The sequence below is a fragment of the Protopterus annectens genome, chromosome 9.part0, assembly GCF_019279795.1.
Source record: "Protopterus annectens isolate FY-2018-M chromosome 9.part0, PAN1.0, whole genome shotgun sequence".
Classification (NCBI taxonomy): Eukaryota; Metazoa; Chordata; order Ceratodontiformes; family Protopteridae; genus Protopterus; species Protopterus annectens.
The window spans coordinates 99,128,992-99,134,991 of record NC_056743.1 but is presented as its reverse complement, the minus strand read 5'-3'; positions in this window follow the sequence as shown (position 1 = coordinate 99,134,991).

Genomic DNA, 6,000 nt, shown 5'->3' with positions numbered 1-6,000 from the left:
TGTTGCACTAGGGATTGTGAAAACATTATGGTACAGAAGTGGCTGAAAATCACTGGAAACAGGAGCCACAAAGCATCACAGAAAATAATGAAGTCTACATCACATGATATCACCCATTACCAACAGTTCAAAAGGTAGATAAAACCAGATACAATGGTCCATGAAAAGGAGACAACAATAGCATTGATCATTGAAATTGCTACACCCACTGACTGCAGTGTCTTGCGTACAGAGAGACACAAAGTCATAAAATAGAATCAGAGCCATGTGGAAAAAAGATACCCAGACAGTTCCAATAATACTAGTAGGAGCAATGGGTCTTATAAAAAAGAGTCTACAATCATATTTAGATGTGTTACCGATACATGTAACCCCATACGAATTGCACAAGGACTCATTACTGTCTGGCTGACATCAAAGATTGAAACAATGCTAATTTCATGGACTTTAATCGTACTTTGACTTATGAATGTCCATTCCTGGCATGGTAGTAGAAACTCAAAAAAACTTGGAGAAATTATAAAAGAACAGACTGCTTTGTGTATATATATATATATATATATATATATATATATATATATATATATATATATTTATATATAATTTTCATCATTTTACATCTATTTGACCTGACCTTATTTGTGATTTAGCAAAAGGTAGGGGATTTAGACACTAATTCAACTTTAGCTTAAAAAAGTAAGACTTACTGTGATATTTGTCTAACTATACCACCTGTTTACATTTGAAGAATATTTGCAAACAGTTGCAGTTCAGTCATCTTATGCAAAATATGTTAGTTCGTTATGCGGGGGTGTTTGGGTGATTTTAGGTGAATATGGGAACTCATTAAATCTGTAAATAATATAGAACATTAAGATCGGATTGCCAATAATAACCCGCTTATTATGTGTTTGAGACATGATTGTCAGTGCTGAAGTGACACCCCAACCCCATGTGCAAAATGGGAAAAGTGGTTGAGGATGGATGGATGGACATGGATGCCATGAAATTCACCTTGAGAGTGATGCGTCCACACACCAGGATATTAACTGCATTCAGAAACACTGCACATTCTTATTTACATATTTATGTGTTTGCTTGTTCCTTTCTTATCAAAATGCAAAACAAACAAAAAAAAATTGACTTAAGAGTTTCATTTTCATTTCAGCCTATAAGTGATGACAAAAGGAAGAAAGAACCAACTTCGAATTGTCTTATTAGTGTAGTAAAACTGAAGTTCTTTCAAAGACAGGATGGGACAGTCTGTCTGATTCAGTTATCTTCACATACATCTTTATCACGTTATGAGCTGTGATTTGTATTTCCTTGTAATGATTACCTATTCTGCCTATATTAGGGTATCCAGCAGGTGTACTGGGGCCATAGTACACCCCACCAATGCACTGCATTTGGTCCTTAGTATGCCTCTTCCCCTTTTTGTTGCTGTTTCTGAAGTTTCCCAGCCCAGGGCTGCACAGCTGCTGACATCTTTGTCAACTTCAGAAAACATAATGCATTTCAGAGTTGTAATCCTGCTGCCATCTTTCTAACAATAGCAGAAATGGTTCAGACTACATTTCCACTGATGTATTCTGATGCAGGTTCTTGTGAAAGCTTGTGAGTTCTAGTGGTATGGTAAAATAAAAAAAAGTGGGATAAGCTGCATAGTGACTGCAACTGTGGATTCTTTTTTATTTATTTTACTTTATAATTTATTAACCATGATAGAACAGTGATCAAGGAAGACCATTTTACAGTTTAGCCTAGTTTACATGAAACAGGCTCAGTCCAGGGTAGGTGAATCGGTAAAATTAAGGTGCAAGTTCAACTACATACAAGGACATGCAATGACAGTGCAGATTACAGAAAAATAAATTACATGATGCAATGGCTAAAGTTACGGCATCTGAATTGTACAGTACAAAGTCATATAATGGATATATAGGCTATCAGCAAGAGAACAGTGTGATTACAAAATAAAATTAAAGATACCAGAAGAATAGCTACAGCATCTGGCTAGTAGGTGATTATTGTTGAGTGAACACAGAAACAGGGATTCAAGCTTAAAAGACAAGAAAGGAGAGGGCAAGGCAGTGTTTTGAGATCGATGCATCTCCAGTAGAGAGAAAGGGAAAGTGTTAGCAAAGTACAAGAAGCAAGTAGTTAATGGCTAAGTACTCAATAGACTGAACCAGAAAAAGTGATAGTGGTAGCAAAGAAGATTATATACATATTTACAAGTTATGTTCAGCGATACTGACTACAGGCAGTGAATGAGAATTTTATATGTGGAGAGATTATGTGGCTAACTAACATGATCTGCAGTATAACATTCAGTTATATTGATGAATTAGAAACTGTTTAAATTGAGGTGTGAAGAATTTCTAGTTCGCGATATCTGTGAGAGTTTAGTGAAGTGATTGCCAAGTTATTGTCTGCACTGTGAAGTTTGGTTGGTGGTGTTTGGAGTGTGGGCCCAGGGGAAGCATGGCTTCTGAGGTTGTAGGCTTGTGTTTGTGTAATGAGGTTAACTGATATTAGAGAAAGAAAGTATGGTTAGCCCCAACTTTAAGTTTTTCTGATTGTATCAACCAGTTGATCAATGATAGCCATACAACTATAGACTAAATAAAAATATTTATAAAGTCTAGGGAATCAGAAATGATTAAATAATTGTTTGAAAGTTACATTAGGCCTAGAGTATGGAATAATAATATTTTTATTTTATTTATTCTGTGTTGACAGTTTTAGTCCCGCTAGGCTAGTAACCTGTTTTTAGGGGGACAAAATGGTATTTATACTACTAGGGGAAAATATGGCGAGGCATCAGGGAACTTCCCCTATTCTTTTCGATAGTTACCTTAAAATCTTTTACATCCACATGAGCAATCACCAGCAGAAGCAGATGGGGTGTCAGTTAAACATCTCATCTGTAGGATGACATACTCAGGAGTGCAGTGCCCCCTAATGCTGCACTGCAATCTCAGCAATCCAGTCTCTTAGGATCATAGGAAATTACTAGGCTATTGGCCCTGAGGCCCTTACAAGCCTAGTCAAGAATTTAGCCCATGTTCCAACAAGTCAGCACCCTATCTCACTGTCCAGCAGAGACATAGGTGGAATCCCAGGGGTGTATTTTCTGTTCCCCATCCAGTTATCCAGGTTGCGATTAAAAAGGTTTAATGAGGTACTCTGCTTTAAGTGGAGAGGGAGTCTATTCCACAAAAGAGGGAGTCTCTGGAACACAAATCTGTCCCACCAACAAGTCCTATTGATGTCACAGACCAGATTGAGGTCTCTCATGTGGGTTAGCTGAGTAGAGCTTGAATTCCGGATATGCAGCAGTCCGATCAGGGTGGGGTCTGAGATTGCTTTGTATGCCAGACAGAGGTCACCTCTGAGGCATCTGTAGGAGACTGAGTAGAGGGATTGGGCTTTTAGCCTACCTGTGTAGGGTAGATGTTTGAGGCCCTGGATTCTCTGGGTGAGGAATCTCTGTGGTCTCTCCAGCTGCTGCATGTGCTTTGTGAGGTACATTGCGAAAGGGGCATTGTATTCAATAAACGGTCTCATAACGGAAGAATACAGGGATGTTATAACCACCTTGTCCCTGGATGAGATACCCTTACTAATGAGGTGGGACATGTAGAAAGCTTTCCGTACAATGGAGGCAATATGGTGGTCAAAAGTCAGTTTGCTATCAACCTGGGTTGCCAAGTCCCTTACGACTGATTGAGTGCTTAGTGCCTTATTATCAATGTGATAATTTGTGGGAATGTTATTCTCCCCAAAAGGGATGATGATGCATTTTTTGGCATTCAATTTGAGGCCATATTTCTGGCACCAGACATTTGTTTGGGTGAGACCCTCTTGAAGGATGTCTACATCACTAGGGGAATTGATGACAGCACCCAGCTTGCAGTCTTCTGTAAACTTGGTCAGCCATAGCCCACTAGATTTGGCCTGCACCTCTGAGAAGTATATCCCAAACAGCAGAGGCCCCGAGAGCAATACCTGGGGTACACCGCTTGTTACAGGTCTACTACTTGAGGTGGCTTCCCCTATTTTGACTAGGTGGGTTCTATCAGTGAGCCAGTTTGCTACCCATCTGGTAACATATGGATTGCTGACTATTTGAGAGAGTTTATCTATTATACCTGAGTGTGGAATAGTATCGAAGGCCTTGGCCAGGTCAAGGTAGGCAATGTGCACCATCTTACCCTCGTCTATGGCCTTGGTGACTGCCTCAAAGAAGTCAACCAGATTTAACAGGCATGACCTCCCCATGACAAAACCAAACTGTGTGGGATCAAGTGTCTAGAGGTTGCCAATGTCCTTGTTAATGAGGTCCATGATAATCCACTGCATGGATTTGCAAATCAGACTAGTTAGGCTGATGGATCTATAATTTCCTGTGTTGGTAGACACTCCACCTTTGTGCAAAGGGATCACAGTAGCTGTCCTCCACTCGGCTGGGATGAAGCCAGTACTCAGGCTTTGGTTGAATAGGGTGCCTAATGATGCTGCAAGTTCCTGCCTGAGTTTATGTAGGATGCAGCCTGAGATGTTATTGGGTCCCATGGAGGCTGTATTTTTTGCCTTTGAGAGGGCATTGATGACTTGCTCCCTAGAGATAAGGGGAGGTGGGCAGGTACAGGGAATTTCCTGTTTTACTTGGGGGGGACAGAGGAGTGAAGTTTTCACTAAACCAGTCTGCCAGCAGGTTGGCTATATCTACAGGGTTTGTGGATGTGGTGTCTTTGACCACCAGTTCTGAGCAGATCTGGGTGCTTCCCTTGAGATTGTGGACGTATGTGAAGAAAGCCTTATGACTGTCTTTAGTGGATGTGGCCAGTTTGGAGTCAAAGTTTGCTTTAGAGGATTTCACTAGTGCTTGCATTTGCTGGTTCAGGGAAAGGAGATATTGCTTCTAGTTAGACACCTGCTCCTTCTTGGTCCTGGACAGCATTTTTTTTCCTTTTATTATAGAGTTTATTATTTATTGTAGATGTCCACTAGACAGGTTTACTCTTCCTTGAGGAGGAGGATTTTGTCCTGTCTGATATTCCTGATTCCATGCAGCTATATAAATGCTCATATAGTACTTTGGTGTAAGTTTGGACATATGTGCCAATTTCTGTGTTCCAGTGGAAATGGAACCCACAGCCATATAGTCCTCCAGCACCAAAGGTAGGTGTGCTACCTGTTGAACCATTGACACTGGAAACCTTGTAAGAAAACTGGCTTGAATGAATTAAGAGTGCAGTGGAAATATACAAAGGGCATCCATGGATGTGAACATTTAAGTTATTATGAAAGATTAAAATATCTAAACTTGTACATGGTCTCATACAGATATTTAAGAGGAGACCTTATTCGGTTATATGGAGCATTTAAAGACAAGTGCGTCTGGGAATTTTTGGGACTATCAAAGAGTAGTAGAGAATCATCAGACAATCTGTGTAAGAAATGATATAGGTAAGTCAGCTGTACAAACTATTTCATTTAGAAAGTAGATGATGCCCGGAATAGACTGCAAAATTTTACTAAGGAAGCACTAATTTGGATATTTTAGGAACAACTTGGACTGTTATGATGGAAATGACTATTTGCTGTGTCGACAGACTAGGAGGGCATTATTGCCCATGCCTGAAATATTTTTATGTATGTAGCAATCATTTTTGAAAGTGGCAAGTCCAATTAGAGAACTGGCAATGAAAGTCAGCTATTTAATAGTAGACCTGATAGCAAAAGAAGGAAGACATTTTTAAATGAACAGTTTATGAAAGACTGCCTTAGAATATTTGCAGATGTGCCTGTACAGAGAAAAAGTCAGTAGTGAAACTCCTGAGTCTCTCATGTTAGAATATTGCAAGAAAGAGTGGGGGACATGTCCTCAAACATAAAAGATAATTTCTGCAGAACACTAGAACCCTGCAACTTCTCAGTTTGGCATGTGACGAAAATACTGACAGTGGGGACACTGCTCAGCTAGCCATA